Genomic DNA, 18235 nt, shown 5'->3' with positions numbered 1-18235 from the left:
ATGAATCAGAGTTATATGGCATGTGTAGTCAGAAGCCCTGCCCCACTGCATCCCCTCTCAGCTTCTCCCTTACAAGGTAACCCCGCTTACCAGTTTCTTAGGCATCTTTTCAGAATATTCTTAGGTAAATGCCAAGCAAATAGGGCACCTCGTCTGATTTCCCCACTCCTTGCCCAGATAGTAGCATGGGACACAGACTGTCATGCCATGCTTTCCTACTCAGCATGGATCTGGGCAGTTTCTCCCCCTCGGTTCCTGGACAGTCTTCCCATTGCACAGCACCTGCGCTGAGCATTTGTTGGAGCTGGGCCTTGTGCGAGAGGATCTGTGTGGCTCAATTTAATCATCAGATCAAACTATATGCCTGGTGTGCTCTTATCATCCCCCGTTTACAGATAGGAGAACGGAGGTGGGCAGAGTTAACCTAGTCCGTCTGGTTCTCAGTCACGGTGCTGCCTCAAGGTTCTAGAAGACTCTAGAAGGGCCATCTTCTTGATTTTATCCACCCCTCCTTCAAGTGAGGGGTTTGAATGAAACGTTCACTGGTTCTGCTGGAAGCCATGGGCTAAGCTGCCAACAGAACACACTCGTGTGTGCTGTTCTCCCACCCATGAAGGGAACAGGTCTGAATGTCCTTCAAGTGGTTATATAGGTGCCATTTTCTTGTGGAGCCCCCACATGTACAAATTAGTATTCCCATTTTCTGGATGTGGAGACTGACGCTGTAAGAGTTCGAGGTTGACTTCTGTAAAGGACTCAAAGCCAGGATTACGGCTCAGGCCTCTGGGCTTCCTACCAGCAGCCCACACAGTCCGGGGCCCCTCTCTGGGATGGAGATGGGGGCTGCACCTGGCCCCCAAAATGACAGCTGTGGAGGCAGAGCAGGCTCTGGGCCATCCCAAGGGATGGAGAGGAGGTGCTTCCTGAAGACAGGTGAAAGGGAGGGAGCCCTGTCTTCTCAGTCCAACCTGAGTCTCCAGAGACAGAAGGACCAGATCCCATCCAGTGGTGCTGGGGGTGGCTAACACAGCTGCAGAGAGCAATTCTTCCCAAGGAGCTGGCTTCTCTGAGGAACCCAGGATGATGGCTTATCCTGTTATATGTGTTGGGGGGCCAGTCTAGGTCCCGAGTCCCAGACTATTGGCCTATCTGGGTGCTTCTGTTCCTCTGCGCTCTTGGCTTTCCCATATGTCACATTCAAGGAAAGACATGCCAGGGCAGGGCTGTTAGAGTTCAGTGGGAGGCTGAGCTGCTCTCATAGTGGGGGCCTGGAACCCAGGAAACGTGGCTGTCAGCAGCCCCCATCACAGGCCCTTCGTGGTGTTCCTGGTGGCTTCTGCTCCATGAGGCACCCCTGCTGGGCCAAGGTCTCAAGGCCCATCCTGCTGGGGGCCTGTGCTTCTGTCAGCTCTGCACTGCCTTCCTCTGGCTCCTTCTTGCTACACTCTTCGCCCTCCTGCCTGCCCCTCTGCTCTCCTTCCCGGCATCTCCAGCCCTACTTCACCCCGAATATTAGCAACAGCAGCCAACGTTTACTGACTACACCCCACAATCATTTGAGATGCCCCTCACCACGCGCCTGGGGTAGGCACACAGCGTTTTACACACACGGTCAATTCATCTTCGCAGTACCCAACTGAGGAAGGTACAGTTACGATCTCCATTTTATTTAGATGAGAGAACAGAGGAAGAGACCCTTCCAAGGTCACTGGGTCAGCCCAGTGAGTGCAGGCAAGGCCTGTGTGGCTCGAGGCCGGCTCGCGCGGTATGGGCTGAGCCCAGAGCTTCACTTGTGCGGAAGGAGAGAGGTCACTAGGGCTGACGTCCGGGCAGCTGGAGGCCTTCCCCACTCTCTCGCCCGCCTCCAGGCCCTGGGCCATGGGGCTGATGAGAAAAGAAATGGCTTGCTGTGGGTGTCCCTCTATTCTGGTCCTCTTGAGTGGTCACTCCTCCTTCTGTCCTGAGACCTGTGGGCTCTTATGGGATCAACAAAGAACCTTCTCAGTCTTCTTCCCACTTTGTGTTTCTGTCTCTCTGCACCTTTACGCTTTGGTTTCCTTCATCTCACTCACATCTCACTCACTCTCTCTCTCTTTCTCTCTCCATCCATGCATCCAACCATTCAACCATCCAGTCATGCAACCAGCCAGCCATCTCTCTCTCTTTGTCCTGGCAGGAGGCCGGGGAGGCCTTTGAAGCCCAGGTACGGTCCTATCCTCATAGCTGAAAGCCTTTAGAAGCCCCGAGAGCAGAAAATCTCCTGTTATTACAGTTAGACTCTTTCAGCCCAGAGTCCAGGCTCTTCCCCAGCCTGGGCAGACTTACCTGGGGGCTTCCTCTTAGCCCCTGGACACATCCATTGCATGCTTCCCAACTCATGGATTTGGGGATCTGCATGGTTATTGGGAAGCCGGTTTCTCTATGTGTGACTTTTCACCTTTTCCCATGAGGGGCCCCATCGCCCCATGACACTGGCCCCCCAGGGCAGGTCCTGTGTCTCCCTCACCTGTTGGGGGGACCCTAGCCCTCCCTGATCGTAGCTCTCTCTCTTGCTCTTTCCTGTTTCAGTGGCTCTTCTTTGAGATCTCTGGGCCTAATTCCACTTGCCTGGGCCCTAGGCCTGGGGGTCTGCGCTAGCTTCCAACAGGCACTGAGCAGTGGGGGGTTCCTTTCCCAGACACACCCGAGAGAGTATTCCCTGTAGGGCAGGAGGGCAAGCCAACCAAGCTTCACCCTTGGAGAGCATTGCTTTTTTGGCTTTTCTGGAAGTTTCAAAAATGTAGCTTTGTCTGAGCAAGTTTAAAAAAAAAAAAAATCAATGCCACTTCCCACAAACGATACCATTTCTCAGGCCTGTGGAGCAGTGTTTGGTAGACAAATAAGACATTAAAAATAGCCTTGTGTTTCCCAATCTTATGGCCTCTCGGGGCTGCAGGGAGAGGCCCATTGTCTGCCTGCCTTGTGTTAGGGGTGGGCGTGGGGGCTGTTTGTGAGGGAGGTAATTCCCGGTCAGAGAAGGGAGGAGAGGCCGTTCTTGGCCAGGATGAGCAAGATAGCGCCCACTTGAATGGAGTAGCTGTTTGGTGTTTATTTTTCCTTTCCCAGGCCAAGAAATAGAGCACACTCCATTTGGAACTTTGGTTTCCACCAACTTTTTTTTTTTCCCCCCTCTGCTTTTTCTTTTTTTCAAAAGTGTGCAGGGGAGACTGAGATACAAGGTCTTATTTCCATCTGGGCTCTGGCCCAAGAGCCTCGACCAAAGAGTTATTAAGTCATATTTCCATCCTCTGCAGATGGCCGGGTATTTATTTCTCACCAAAGTAAAATCCCAAATGGACTGCAGATATATGCACAACTCAAAACTGCTTCCTCCTGGCAGGGCTGGGATGGGGCTTTGATCCTTCTGAGAAAACAGAAATGTTGGCCTCAACCCGGCAGCATTTGGGATTCCCAGAAGTACCCCAGAGCTTGGCCCTGATGGGGTGGGATGGGGACCCTGGGGGCCCCAGGGGCCCTATACCAGAGATGGGTGCAGGAGTTTCAAGATGCAAAGAGGGCAGGAGTCAGAGCAGGTAGGGTCACGGAGCAGGTGACTGGCCCAGAATAACCCTCTGGGGGATGGCAGCCATCATACGAACTCTGTAAGCACAACTGTACGCAAAGGGAAAGGCAAACTGTGGAAAGTTACTCCGGGAGAAACTGCCACTCCTGGACACAGAGCCCCGCTGTTAGGCCTGTGTCAACTGGCCCCCATCTCTTTCTTTGCTCTCTCGGCCCCAGGGTGCTGAGCAGGGCATGGTAGCTTCCAACAGGCACTGAGCAGTGGGGGAGCTGCCCCCGTGGCCTGAGTGCCTGGCTGGTTCAGCCCTGGGTCTGAAGGGCCAGGAGGTGGCCACCACTGTGCATTATAAACCGTGGGTATGTCCCCAGGGCCGTGTGAGGGTGGGCCTTCGAGCCCCAGGTGCGAGTGGAAGGCTCTGTAGAGGGACAGAGCTTAACCTGAAGGAGGCAGAAGATCTGCGAGTGCCTTCCTTTGTACCACTTCCAGAACTTTCCCGGCTGCCTCAGGGCTGTCCTTCACTCCACCCTTAGCCTAGGCCCATACCACATGGTCGTGGCCTGGGCACTCTTGGCACCACACGCTGCGGAGGGACACTGAGCACCCCTGCCCAGGGGGCTGGGCCTCAGGCCTCCACTTTGATTCTTCCCAGCTCATTTCTCTGGCTCCCTTGGGCTCCCCTCAGTCCTAGTCAGTCGCCGGGCCCATCCCCCTCCCTGAATCCTACCCCCCCACCACCCCAAACTTGGCTCAGCGCTCTGTTTTCCTTTGAGACTTTCTTTCAACAGAGCGCGGTGTTGGCCATCATAGTCTCTGGCCTGGCCCACCTCGAAGACTGACCCTGACTCATAATCCCGGGTCCCGACAGGACGTGGTTCACACTGGTTTAAAAACTCTGGACGGCAAAGTCACAAGCCATCTGCACCCTCTTCTTCCGCTGGAGACGTTATTTATGTGTGTGGCTTTGTACTCGTTGCTAAATGCAGCCTGTGTGAAGGCTGTTAATTAACCCTTCGAGAAATGAGCTTCCCATCAGGGCAGGGACAGGAACCAGGAACGTGTTTGTAATCAGGTAGTTAAACGTGGAAGATTTATCCTTCTTCGGATTAACGAAGCCAGAGGAAGGGGTAGAGGAGATACCCTCCGAAGTGGTTTAAAGAAAGCCTGTTTTGTGCACGTAGATTGTCAGAAGGGCAGGAAATTCTAAATCATCTGGGCTCCTGGGACTTGGTGAGGAGACAGGAGGTGTGGACGGAGGGATTGGGGGTGGCAGCCACCAAAGCCCGCCTGGGTGAGGTGTGGTGGCAGCAGCTGGCCGTCAGGAGACGCGGGGACAGGAGCTCCCCCAAGGGTGAATTGTGTGGCCACTTCCTCTGTTTGGCCCTCTGTGAAATGGGAGCATGTCTTGCCTTCCCTTCCTCAAGGGACACTTGTGGAAGGGAGGGGATGAAGAAAAGTTAGAGGTGTTACCCAAACATAAGTAGCCATCCAAAGGGTCCTTATGTCGTGGCGCCATCCTGGGGGAGTGTCGTGGCGGGTGACAAAGTAGGAGGTGGGATTTTTGTTCCCGGTTGCGGGGGGTTTGTGTGGGAAGAGCACATTCAGAAATTTTCCACAGGGGGCCTCTATTCCCTCATCTGTGAAATGAGGGTCATTCTAGAATCTTCACAGCTGGCTATGTGATTATGGTTTCCCAATGCTGAAAACAGTCCTTCTCCCGAAAATAGGAGAGGCTAGGTTTTGGGTTTCACTCATCCTTAGTTTGCCAACTCAGGGTCCATAGTTCCCCACCCTTCCCAGATGAGCGAGGGCGGTGCTGGCTGGGGTCAGGGGGAGGTGGGAAGTCCCACGATGTCCTGGCTGGGTGGCTGGGTGTGGGGCTTGGGGACTGAGTGGGCCACTAAGGCCTGTCAGTGTTTGTAACCGCGACTCTTTACATCCCGTGTAAAGGCATGCCTAAAAATCACCATTGAACGCCAGAGTTCAGCGGCCCGCACTCAGCCGAGCTTCCTGTCAAAGCCGAAGGAGCCCAGAAAACCAAAAAAAAAAAAAAAAAAAAAAAGTATTCACAGCTCTGAGCCTTCCCCACTTCCCAGGCTGATTTTGTTGGAAAATATTCGGAGTTGGAGAGAGGGAAAGAAAGAGAAACGGAGTGCAGCCTGGGTGTTTCGAGATCCCATGTCCGCTGTGGGGTTGTCTAACTTCTTGGAGCCGCATATCCACACAACTTAGAAGGGCGTCATGAGGGTAGATGAAATAACGCACAGAAAGAACAACCTCGGTAAGAAGCCCCCAAAGTGCTCCCTCCGTGCCCCTCCTCCTGCTTCCCTCTCCTCCCTCCTCCCCCACCCAGTCTTTCCTGGGGCTTGCCAGGTCCCCCTTCCGCTGCATCCTTTAAAACGTGCCTACCTGAAACCAAGCCAGCCTCTTTCAGTGATTTGAGCCAGATGGCCCCAAATGATAATGAACCTGAAGGTGAACAGAGCTCAAACACCTATGTTTCAACCTGACCTATAGACAGAGTAAATATGGACATGTGTAGAGTGTTCACTGAGTCAGCTGTGCTTAAGCAGGCTTCCAGGTGCTTCTGAGGTAGGCTAGTTTGAAAGCCATTATTCTAGAGAGTGCACGTGCTCCCCACCCCGGGATGTGAGGCAGGAAGGAGGGGTGACACATTAGGCCTCAGGAGCCCTTTTCTAGGAAGGGTACCTGCTTTGGCCACTGCCTTCCTCTTCTGGGGCCCAGAAGCCTGTGCTCCGCTGGGGACGTGGCTCCTCGCCCAGTGAAGTTTGGTTCCTGACTCCCCTTTATGGTGGGAGTTTGGTTTCTGGGCCCCCTTTATGGCTGGCCTGCCTTACTCGTGAAGTCCAGAGAGATTGAGAGTGCTTCTCAAACATTCCCTGTCCATGGCCCTCTCCCCCACCTCCCCACTGGGGGTCCCTAAAGGTACCTGTGTTCCCAGAATTCTGGCCTTCCCAGCTGGCAGGCATATCTCAACAGACCTTTAAATCAATCTGTATTGGTGCAGACGTTCTAGATTGGTGCTGTCCAATATGGCAGCCACAAGCTACGTGTTGCTCTTGAGTATGTGAGATGTGGCTAGAGTGGCCGAGGAACTAAACGCGTGATTTTTCCCTCTTAAATGAATTTAGATTTAAATGGCCGCTGTACAGTGGAGTTCTAGAATCCCTTTCAATGCCTTGGTCTCTGAGATCTACCTTCCATGCACCTTTGGCATCTGTGCCAGCCCTACAGAATCCTGTCTTATGATGCAGAGGGACACTGAGGCCCAGGGGCGGGGGAGGGTCCTCTGCGATGCCTAGGAATCCATCCCTCGTCTGCCTTCCAGCCCCGGCCTTTGGCCAGCAGCTCCATCGGACCCTGGCCTCTGGCCGAGGTGTGGGAGGTTGAATGTGATGAAACCTTAGCCCCCTTGGCAGACACCCAGCTGTGGTTTCACACTTGAGCTGCCCAGCTGGGCGGAGGCGGCTAGAGAGAACCGTCAGAGGATGGGAATTTGAGTGGCCTGGCCAACAGGCCCTGGGAGCAGGAGCTGTCCCGAGGGGGTTTCCAGGGCAAGTCCACTTTCAGATTCTGTTGGTACATCCTGGTGGCTGAGGGCCTGTGGGACCCAAGGCGTCCCGGATGTCCTACTATGGGCAGGGACAGAGAGGGGGTAGTGGAGAAACAGGAAGTTTGTATGGCCAAGTGTAGTAAGTGGGGGTGAGCACGGTGGTGGTGGTACCAACATTTCTAAGGGAGGAAACCAGCCAGGTAGTACCTTCTCCACCCTGGCCGCAGGCTGGGTAGTTTGTGGGACCCAGGGCAAAATGAAAAGGCAGTGCCCCCTGTTTAAAACTTATCAAGAACTGCAAGGAGGTGACATCAGAGCCTTAAACCTTTCTGAGCTGAGGGCCTCGAGTGACTGCACAGGTTGTAAACTCATGAAGCTGGCCTTGCCACCAGTGCCTGAGACAGACCTGTGAAAGTCTCAAGAGAACAGAAGACCTGTGTTCTCCGGGCCAGGATTAGGGCAAAAGCTAGCCCATTCCTCTGTCCCCAGCCTTGCTGGGGTTTCTGGAAGCAGACCGAGGACTTTAAGCCTCCTCCAGCACTCTATCACACTTTCTCAAGTCTCCTTGTATGTGGGCTGGCTTCAGAGAGACCATCTTCTGATCAGTGCCTGTCCCCATCCATGCCTCAGCCCCCAGGAGAGGACTGGGTGGCAAGATGCCATAGGAGACCATGAAAGCAATGTATTTGCTCATCTTTATCAGGTGCTTGCTTCATGCCAGGCGCCTTGCAGAGTACCTTGCTGGTATCATCTCATTTGATTCTCCTAACACACCAGCAAGCAGAAATTCCTGCTTGCCCCTCTCACAGGTGGGAGAACCAAGCACAGAACCAGAAGGTTTCTGCAGTGCAGGAAATAGTTCTAGATCTCAACGCTGCATGCATGTGTGTATCTGTCAAAATTCATCAATCTAGCACTTAACCTGTGCGTTTATTTCTTGTAAATTATCACTCAGTGTGATTTTAAAAAACTCTAATTTAAAAAACCGAGGCACAGAGACTTGGAGAAGTTGCCCAAGGTCATACTGCTAGTAAGTGACAGAGCTAGAATTTTTCACCACAGGACTCAGGAAGACCACCATGCTGGGGCAGAGATCACAGGCTCAGGACGGTGAGGTTTCAGACCCACTGGCTGGTTCTTGAGCAAATTACAAAGTCTCTCTGAGCATCAGGAGCTCATCTGTAAAATGGGCTAACCCCGGTGCTGTCAGGGGTATGTCGGCAGGGTGAGGATCCCACAATGTCCCCAGAAGCTGCATGCAGTGCTCTTGTCCTGGGGATTGGGGGCAAAGCTAAGGGGCGTCTGTCAAGCCGGGCACCTTCTTTTTGTCTCCACCAGCCCTGCATGGCTTTCTGCTCAGGCCCGATTGCTGGGAAGCAGGAGGCATGGTAGGGCATGGCTTGTGCATGGCGAAGGTGGCAGGGTGGAACCAGGTGGCAGGGTGGCACCAGGGGTCTCTGAGCACCTCCCTCCATGGGGAGGTGTGTAGACCTCCCTCTGCTCGTCTCTGACAAGCTCCCATGGGGGAACGGATTGGAGGCTTAGAAATGTGGAAGATGAGAAATGGTGTCTGGAGGGTGTGTGCTAAGTTCCTTTTCTTTGTCAGAAGGAAGATGGAGTGTGTTGTAGGTTTTGTCAGAAAAAAAGTATCAAATTAAGAATACCTTAAAAATTGGGGCGCCTGAGTGCCTCAGTCATTAAGCATCTGCCTTTGGCTCAGGTCATGATCCCAGGATCCTGGGATCAAGCCCTACATGGGGCTCTCTGCTCTGCAGGAAACCTGCCTCTCCCTCTCCCACTCCCCCAGCTTGTGTTCCCTCTCTGGTCGTCTCTCTCCCTGTCAAATAAGGAAATAAAATCTTCAAGGGGGAAAAAAAAAAAAGGAATGCCTTAAAAATTAAAGGTCTCCACTAAAAGACTAGAAATAGTATGTGTTACTTCTGGCCTCAGGCTGCACTCTGTCTACACCCACTCCACTGTGCTGGGCTGAAGTCCTGTTTATCACTTTGGTCTCCTGACCCCTGCTGGGGGCTGGACACATACTAGGGAGCTGCTGAGAGATGGAGGGCTGAGAACAGGGCTAAGACATGCCCCTGTGAGGACTGAGGTCCAAATTCTACCAAACCACAGACGGGAGGGCTCCACCCATCGCTCAGGGAGGAAAGTGGCTCCGGGTCCCCACCAGCTTCCTGACGTAGGCCAGTTCCCTGTCAGTTCTCTCTTCACGAAAATTCTGTTATTTCTGTCTCCAAAGAGCCACCTTAGTCCCCAAATCCTAACAATGCCTCCATCAATAGAGTGGATATGTCAATAGACGTTCCATGTCTTCCTCATGAGAAAGCGGAGAAAGCTGAGGCTCAGAGAGGCGAGGAGCTCCTCTAAGGACACAGAGCGAGGTCTTGACTGGGGCCAACCCAAGCACACAGGCCTCCCGGGTCCCATCCAGCCCCACAGCATACCATGCCGCCTCTAATGCTCTCTCAGCCTCCACCCCCACCCCAGTAATGGAACCCGGCTGGGTGGGGTTGGCCACTGAGAAGCTCCAGGCTTGGCTTGGGCCAGCGGCTCATGGAAATTGGGCCATTTTCCTGGGCCGGAAATGAGAAGCAGATGTGGTTCGGGAGCTGGGGTGCAGACTCATGCGGTGTCAGGGAGCTCAGGTTACATGAAGAATCACGTGACTATGGTTACAAAAGCAGCCTGAAACCCCCCCATGCGAATGGGGGGGGGGGGGTCCAGCTCAGGCCTGGGGAGCCAAGCCCCACCCCCGACCCCGCACCTCCTTGGGAGCCCCTGAGATTCTGGAAGGGACAGGGTGAACCTGGAGGAGCCGGGGGCGAGCAGGTCCCTGGCTGCTATGCCTTCCCTCTTGCACGAGAAATGTGTGGAGTTTGGTTTCTGCTCTCAGCTCAGAGCCCTGCCCTTAGGAGGCTGCCCAGGCAGGACAAGGGGCCCTCTCCAGGGCGCTGAGACAGTCTTCTGCCCAGGGTGGGCCTGATACCCCCACCCAGGCCTGCAAATACCTTTATAGCCACACACCACACCTGATCCTCATCGCTCTGCTTCCTCTGTCCTTTGGGTGAAGGGATTGGCCCCTGGAGGCGACGCCCACCTTTTCCTGGGAAGCATCTGTTCTCACACACTGTTCAGACAGCAATCACCTGAGTGGAGATTAACCAATCAACTCCTTCCAAAGAGACAGCGGCTGGAGGGAGGGAGATCCTGGCACAGGCGAGGAGCAGGGGAACAGTTTGGCAATGGCTGTGGCTGTGTGTGGAGGGGGGGTCTCCCATCTCTGATTTTACACAATGGGCTGGGCCACATTCATTCATTCATTCATTCATTCATTCATTCATAGGATAAATGGTTCTTGCCCACCCACTGTGGTCCCAGGGCAATGTGGGGGCTTGTGTCAGGAAGTGAGCCTGGAGGAGGAACTCGAAGCTGGCAAGGGAGATGAGAATGGGAATCTGGGGAGCGTCCAGAGGCCCAGAAGCAGGGGGCAGCCAAGGTATTCAGGGTCCCCGGGAAGGAGGCCAATGTGGCTCAGGCAGAGTGGGAGCAGAGTCCCGCAGGTAAGGGGCCTGGGCCAGGAAGATCGCATAGACCTCTGTGGGGTTGCAGCTTTTCCCGTGAGTGATTTGGGAAGTGCTGAAGGGTTTTGAGCAGACAGATGTGTTATGATCAGCCTTATCAGATGGTCACTGGGCCGTTGTGTCCACAGCGGCCTGGAAGGGACAAGGACGAGGGCAAGGGCAAGGGGACCAGTTGGGAGACACGTACCGCTGTCCAGGTGGAGGGGCCGTGGTGCTGCAGCAGGACGATGGCTGTGGAAGATAGGAGAAGCGCCCAGAAAGGAACCTGAATAGGAACCACAGTGACTCGGAGAAGGGAGTGATTAACTCTGACTAAGGATGCTTTCCCAGGGGAGGTGACTCAAGCAGGATCTTGAAAAAAAATGAGCAGCTCAGTAGGCTCTGGAGGGTTGGAGTATTTTCCAGCATTGTGTGTGACAGGGGCCAAGTGAGCAAGCCAGGCCATCTGGGGAGCCGTGAAGTAGCCGAAGGAGCAGAAGGCCTGGGATGGCCAGGTGGGCCAGGCCAGATCAGAAAGGAGCTGGTCGCTCTGCCCTAGGGTGTCATCCTGTGGGCACTGGGAGGCTCTGAGGGCTTCCCAGCCAGGGCTGGGAATTCGTAATGCCCAATTTCTGGTTAAGAAAGGTCCTGCAGTGACCAGGAGGGGTTGGAGGGAGGTGGGGGAAGGAGGCCCAGGTGGGAAGTGGAGGCTCATGCCTGGTGCTCTGGGAGGAAGGGAGGGATGAGAGATGTTTAGGGAGAATGGAAGACAGTGCATGTCCGGCGAGGGAAGGGGGAGCAGGCCATCTGAGGAGGAGGAGGGGTCTGTCTGGGAAGTCACACAGAGAAGCCCCAGAGAGGCTGATGGAGGGGCTTGGAGCCTCCGGTTGTCCATCTGAGAGCCCTCGAGGGGCAGGAGACAGTTTTTGTCTACCAGCCTAAGTTTATCTCCAGATTTTTGTCCTTAGAAAGATCCGAGTAGGGGATCTTTGAGTGGCTCAGTGGGTTTAAGTCTCTGCCTTTGGCTCAGGTCATGATCCCAGGGTCCTGGGATTGAGCCCCGCATTGGGCTCTCTGCTCAGCAGGGAGCCTGCTTCCTCCTCTCTCTCTGCCTGCTTCTCTGCCTACTTGTGATCTCTGTCTGTCAAATAAATAAATAAAATCTTAAAAAAAAAAAAATATATATATATATATATATATATATATATATATAAAAGATCCGAGTAGAGGCATAGCTCCCTCCTCTTTGCCTCTCTCCCAAGGCCTTTGAGGGATAGGTTTAGAAAAATAATCTTGGGAGGGAAGAGAGAGGAAGCAGGAGGGGTATGTCCCCCTTAACCCCCCGCAAATGCTGGGAAATCACGGATGAGTTCTCCCTGAGCATGCACCCGTTCTCCCCCAGCGGGGGTCTTGTGGTGTATCAGCCTGTCTGTCTGCCTCTGTCTGCAGATGTACGAGGTTGGGGGGGCGGGGGGGAATCTTTCCTCCTCCCTGCGGTTCTCCTTCTCCTGCAGTCCCTTCCAGTAAAGTCTAAGGGTTGGCATAGGGCCCAGCGAAGTGGAGGGTGGATTTAAAGTAAGGCATCAAGGAGAGATGAAGTAAGATGGGATGTTCTCTGCTCTTGCAATAGGGCAGTAGGACAGGAATGGGGGCTCAGAGAAGAGGGAAGATGAGAACCGAAAAGGCAGTGCCATCCTTCACCCAGCCGGGGGGCCTTGGCAGGCCAGGTTTGGGAAGCCCCTGTCAGGTCCAAGGGGCTTGGACCAACTGTCATGGCCATGGGGCAAGTGGGGCTTGACTCTCAGATCGCAGCTGTGGGAAATGTTAGCGAATCCCCTTAGGAGAGCAGAGATTCAGGGCAGTGCCAGTGCAGTGAGGTGCTGGCCAGGTAAGGGGGTCTGGAATCGGCTACAGAGAACCCTGCCTCTTCTGGGGTGGCTGGGGAGAAGGAGGCTGGGTGGTCCCAGGTCCTCGGGGTCACAGCGGGGGAGACCTGCCCCAGCAGTCATGTTCAGGGACCACGTACTTCAGCAATACCTACTGCCTTCTCGCCAGCGAGCCTCAGGGGCCAGGCGGGACCAGCCCTGTCCCACGCATGTGTGTGGAAGAATGCAGAGACCTCCACACAGACCTTGGACCCCCTCCACAAGGTCACACGCACGTCTCTCTGGACCAGGAAATTATCTGGACTAGGAGGAGGGGCAGGAGGTGAGAAAACCCTGGAAAACTAAGCATCTAGGGCTCTAGGGAGACTAAGTTAACATTCAGAAATGGAGACATCGCTAATGGGCCAGTTAAAGATTTGTTTCTTTTCTTTTCCCTTCTTTCCTTCTAGTTTCTTTTCCTCCCTCCCTCCCTCTCTTCCTTCCTACCTTCATTGCTGCTCCCAGGAGGAGCATCTCATCAGATCTCATCAGATCAAGAAGAGAACAATACAAGAACCATCTGGAAAGATGCCGCTGTCTCCCATCTGAGTTGTAGCCCAGATTTCAACCTGGGCACACGTGTGTCTGTGCAACTTTGCCTGGACGGCTGGGGACTTTTGATTCTGGTTTTCAGACCTTTCTTCAAGATTCTACATTTTGCCTTGACCAGGATCAAAAAAATCATCAAACCTGTATTAATTATCTATTGCTGCATATTAAATTTCTCCCAAACTTAGCAGCTGAAAACACATATTCTTTCACATGCTTTCTGAGGGTTAAACCTTTGGAGATGGTTTAGCAGGGGGTTTCTGGCTCAGAGCGTCTCACGAGGTTGTGGTCAAGACATCAGGGGGCACTGTGGGCATCTGAAGGCCCGACTGGGGCTGGTGGGGCTGATGCCAAGGCATGCCTGCCAGGCTGGTGCTGGTTATTGGCGGAGGTCTCCGTGCCTCACCTCAAGGATCTCTCTACTGCTCGAGTGTCCTCCTCACACCAGGGGGGCTTCCTCCGGAAGAATGTTTTTATAGTATCCTGGCCTCAGAAATCGTACTTTCCCAGGTGGTCCCCACTCTCAAAAAGGTTATGGTATCACAGGGTAGATGAAACACACCTACCAAAAAAAAATGTTTACACAAAGTGATCCGGCTTTCTGAGGACACAAAGAGTGACCTAGTCTGGCAGCAAGAGGATTCCTGAGAACCGGCAGAAAAACCCCTGTCCACAGTGGCTTCCCTATGGAAGGAAGCCTGCTGCCTGGGGACTGGTCGGATGTGAAAGCCTTTAGGGGCTCAGCCAAGTGAAGGGGCTAATCCCTGCCCACTGAACAACCTGGGGTATGTGGAGGGGGCTCTCCGAGACCGAGGAGAGGATGCCAGGGAACTTCTGTGGGGTAGGCAGGATAGGGCCCCTGAGGGCCTTAGAGGTGAGGTGAGGAAGAGGGTGGTCAAGTGAGGGCCAGGGCTGGGGGGTGAGGCAGGGAACCCAGGGCTAGCCCACATGGTCCTTTTCCTGAAGTCTATGTCCTCTGGCCACAAACAGCCTGTGATCCTCCACCCCAAATTCTCAAACACCCTCAGTGGAGTTACCTATGCTGTTCTCTCCCCACAGCAGGTGGCGCCATCGTTCTGGGATTGGTGACAGGGGGCCAGAAAACCCAGCCAGAGCAGGAGAAGCCAGGAGGCATCACCCCACTGCAGTCCTACCTTCCGGAGGACCCTGGGCTCCTCCCTCGTTCCTACCTCTTCCATTCCCTCCTTGCCACCGGTTGGCCTCATCCCAGTCTCTTCCCATCTCTCCCCTCTGTCCCTGTTCCCCTTGCCATCTGCCTCCCCACCATTCCTGCTTTTTGCTGGGGTCCACTCTGAGGCAGCAAGGCAAGATAAGGGAACTCCAGGTCCAGGCCAGGGTAGTGCGTGTGGCAATGGGACTGTCACCTTGGGGGTCTAGTCTGAGCGGCTCCCAAAGTCTTGCCCACCTCTCACACCTTTAGGAAGTATTCCACACACCACCCCCCAACGCCCCCGGCTAGGGGAGATCCCAGTGGGGTCCCAGGAACATCTGGTAGTGACAAGAGGGGCAGGGTGGAGGGAGTATTTGCTCTGACAAAAGAAAATACAGCAGCTCCCAGGGTGGTGAGAACCCTTACTCCCCTAATCTGAGGACCTCAGTCAACCAGAAAAACCAGAGGATCCCCTTCTCTCCCCACTTCTTCCTTTCCTGGCCTTGGGCAGGTGGCCCACTCATGGCAGGGTGAATGACAGCTGGCCCAGGTGGGCTCCAGCGGGAAGTGGGCCACAGAAGCAGGATTCCCTTCTGAAGGAGCAAGTGAGGGCAGGCTGGCCCCCCAGGGAAACCCCCGAGGGACCCCGAGTCCCTAGGCTGAGGGTGTCAGGGCACAAGGGCCTGGGGGAGAAGAGCAGGAAGAGGAAGCACCCACCCCCCTCCCCGGCCAATCTTCCCTGCATAGTCCCCAACTGGCCACTTCCTCAGCCTAGATTTTTATGGATGGCTGCTGTGTCTTTTCAGATTCTAAATTGATGTATTGATTTGGTAAGGGTGAGGATACCTGGGAGATAGCAGGGCAGAATGATTTAAGGAAGAGCTACATGGTACCAAGAGGTGCCTGCTCTCTGGGCCTGCCTTGGACACCACCACTCCCCTGGCTGTCATCCCGGTCCTTACTTCCACTGGAGGTCCCTACATCCGGTTCTATTTCAGCCTTAAAAAAAAAAAAAAAAAGCCAGTTTGCCATCTTCAGTCTTCCCAAGGATGGGGTACCCTCTCTAATCACTTCTGGTTCCCCTTGCACTTTGAGGTGGTTGGTGTGGTGGAGAGGGGAGTGAGGAGAGGGTATCTGAGAGGGGAGGCCTGCGAGGAAGGAGCCATGGTCACTGCTTGCGAGAGGATATGCACAGCATCTGGGGCAGTGGCCACGGGCCGTCGCGGGGAGGAAAGGGCCGGGAGGTGGTAGGGACCGCTCTAGAGGCTGGATTGGGTGGGCAGCCACAGGGTCAGCAGGAAATGTCCTCATCCGCTCCAAAACCAGGGAGAGAGCGCACTGGGCTGGAAGTGGGGGAGGGAGGGGATGATGATCGGAGCCGCGGGCAGCGGCTGGGGGAGGTCTGGGCCGGCAAGGACGGCTTTGGGAACTCCGATGCGCGTCTGGAATTTTCCGACTGACGCAGACGTCTCCTTCCTTGTTGCTCGGCCAGAAAGTGACTTCTTGCTTGATTTGCGGCTGGAGGCAGTATTGATGAGAAACCTGCCAATTCTCCTCAGGGCCCACGGTGGGGGGAGGGGGGCGTCAGGGTTCCTGGGCCCCAGAGAGCTCACGTTGCAGGTGGTGCGGCTGGTGAGATAAGCAGCAGCTGAGGAGCATCAGAGCAGGAGGGGGTGGGAAGGATGAGATCAGGGCCGGTTCCAGGAGGACTTCTTGGAGGGGGAATGAGATTCAGATGGGGAGAGGGGGAGTGTTTCTGAGATTGTAGCTGTGCCAACAAAGGCACGGAGAAGGGGTAGAAGTTTGGGTGGATGCGGAGAGTTGAGGGGACACCGAAGAAGGACCCGGCATACAGTAAATGACACTCAGGTTTTTTAAAGAAGGAACGGAAGGTGGGGGGAGTGGATGGGGAGGAAGGAAAAAGGAGGGGCTGAGAGCTGCTCTAAGAGGCAGGCCCTCCCAGCCCATCGCTCTGTGGCAGACAGCTACAAAAGCACCCTACTTAGACGGCCCTAGGGCAGACCCTCATTTTACCAGCTCCCCTCCTGGGCTTGCTGGGAACATGAAGCTGAGGCTTATGAACAGGCATGTGGCCAAACCCCACCCGGGGGCCTCCTCCTATCTCCACCCCATTTCTTGCTGAGCCGCAGCTCCTCTAGTGTCCTGCTGGAGGCGCAGGTGTTTGTCACCCCAGGGGTGACTGACCGGCCAGTAACCCCCCTACCAAGATGGCAGCTTAGCAAGACAGCAGGGCCTTTGTCTGGTCCTGACCCTGCTGGGAGGCCCGGCCAGCCTGAGTTTGCTCAGTGTTAATTATTGACCAGGTGCCCAGGGACAGTGCCCCTCTGGCCAGCTGGATGGAGGGTACTCAGGGGCTGAGGCCTTGGCCTCCCACAGAATCAGGTGGAGCTCACCTGGGTCCAGGGGAGGAGAGGACCTTGGCCTTGGAGGAGGATCGAGGAAACCCGAATGTTTCCCCCATGGCTCCCAGGGCCCAGTAGCAGGAAGGGCCCAGTCCAGAGTGGCTGAAAACTCCGTGTGTGGAACTTCCTTGCTCTGACCCTTCAGAAGGACAGGAGAGGATGGTAGAAACACCTTTACCCCCAGCAGATAGGAAACGGAGAACGGATAGAGGGTGAAGGTGTGAAGTTCTCTGAGGAGGACATAACGGGGACCCTTCCACCCAGTGGCTCCTCCCGGGGCAGTGCATGACCACCACAGACCCTCTGATTGGAACCACTGGCCTGACAGTGTTTGGGGAGTTGATGCATTCTGGGCCAGAGGGAGGAGGGCTAAGGACCCCAGCCCTGGCTCCCAGAGTGAGAAAGGAGCATAGCCCTGGTGGTCTGGGCCCCTGGGGTGGAAGTGGGTGGGAATCCGGCTCTCCCCAGGAGAAGGAGGCCCCAGGCGGCTGTCCCCTGGGTATCAGGCAAGTGTGTCTCAGGCCCTGAAAGGAAGGGGCCACCAGCCTCACCCCCTCCTCAACCCCACCTCTCTTTCCCCTTCGGCTTCACCTGCGAGAAGTCAATATTGATGTTTTATGACCCAGGATAAACACACATTTTTTCCTCTCATGGAGGGGTTATCTGGTCTGGAGGGTTAATCAGTGACCGCTGGGGGTGGGGGAAGCACCTTTCCTCTCTGAGAAGAAAGCACCTATTCAATTCAATCCCTTCAGCGGGGGCTCCTTCCCCCCACCCCCCAGCCTTCCCCTTTCACCCTGCCCCTCCCATGCCCAGGGACTGACCCGGCCCAGCCAGTGGGGCCGGACAGGGCTTTTGGAGATCTGAGGCTGGAGTCTGAGTTTCAGGGGGTACCATTAGGTAGGGTGCGACCAAGGAGAGCATCGTTGATGGTGTTTGCCCTGAGCATGGTGATTTTCATGACGATGACCGTTTTAGTCTGTTGGCAGGACAGGAGGTACCTGCACGTGGCTGCCATGGGCCCAGACAGGTCAGGTGCTGTGAGAGAAAGCGAGCCCTGTCTCTTGGGAACTGCACAGAGGAAATACAGCCCATGTTGCAGAGCCCATAGAGATGACCCAAGATGGTGCTGTCTGCTTCCCAGTGTGCGCACCAGCCCTGATTCACCTGTGGAGGCTGGGTTGACTCCTCTGGGCCCCAGGTGCCTCACCTCTCTTTCCGAGCAGGGACGGCTGTTCAAAGATCAACTGAGACCCCATACTTAGAGTGGGGAGAAAATAAAGTGACTGTAATTCAAGCGGGTTGGAGCCTTCTCGCCTTCTACCCTGAGGGAGTAATTTACCTCTGGGTGTGATGGTCCTTTGGCTTAGGGAACTATCTCTTTTTTGGGGTGGGGGAAGTATCTTTTGATAGGCCCTTTGGGTTTGGAAGATGTAATACCCCCTGAATATAGCCTGAG

At 54.9% G+C, this 18235-nt stretch overlaps 2 long non-coding RNA genes across 2 annotated transcripts in view; one reads left to right on the top strand and one right to left on the bottom strand.

Annotated features, from left to right (window-relative positions):
* LOC106005827 overlaps nucleotides 1–13369 on the top strand; it is a 132207-nt gene extending 118838 nt beyond the window's left edge. Inside the window, exons 4-5 of the long non-coding RNA XR_001179480.2 lie at nucleotides 5510–5840; nucleotides 13044–13369. This is a non-coding gene — a long non-coding RNA (uncharacterized LOC106005827). The remainder of the gene's footprint in view (nucleotides 1–5509; nucleotides 5841–13043) is intronic.
* LOC101693100 lies at nucleotides 1647–11019 on the bottom strand. Its single transcript, XR_199442.3, has 3 exons — nucleotides 10917–11019; nucleotides 10157–10294; nucleotides 1647–1976 (listed from the first exon to the last, which is right to left on the bottom strand). It is a non-coding gene; the product is annotated as an uncharacterized LOC101693100 (long non-coding RNA).
* Nucleotides 13370–18235: the final 4866 nt, after the last annotated feature.

Source organism: Mustela putorius, unplaced genomic scaffold (genome assembly GCF_011764305.1).
Source record: "Mustela putorius furo isolate JIRA1106 unplaced genomic scaffold, ASM1176430v1.1 tig00000224_pilon_pilon_pilon, whole genome shotgun sequence".
Lineage (NCBI taxonomy): Eukaryota > Metazoa > Chordata > Mammalia > Carnivora > Mustelidae > Mustela > Mustela putorius.
Note: the sequence above shows the minus strand (reverse complement) of the source record. Positions and strands in the feature narration are given on the sequence as shown.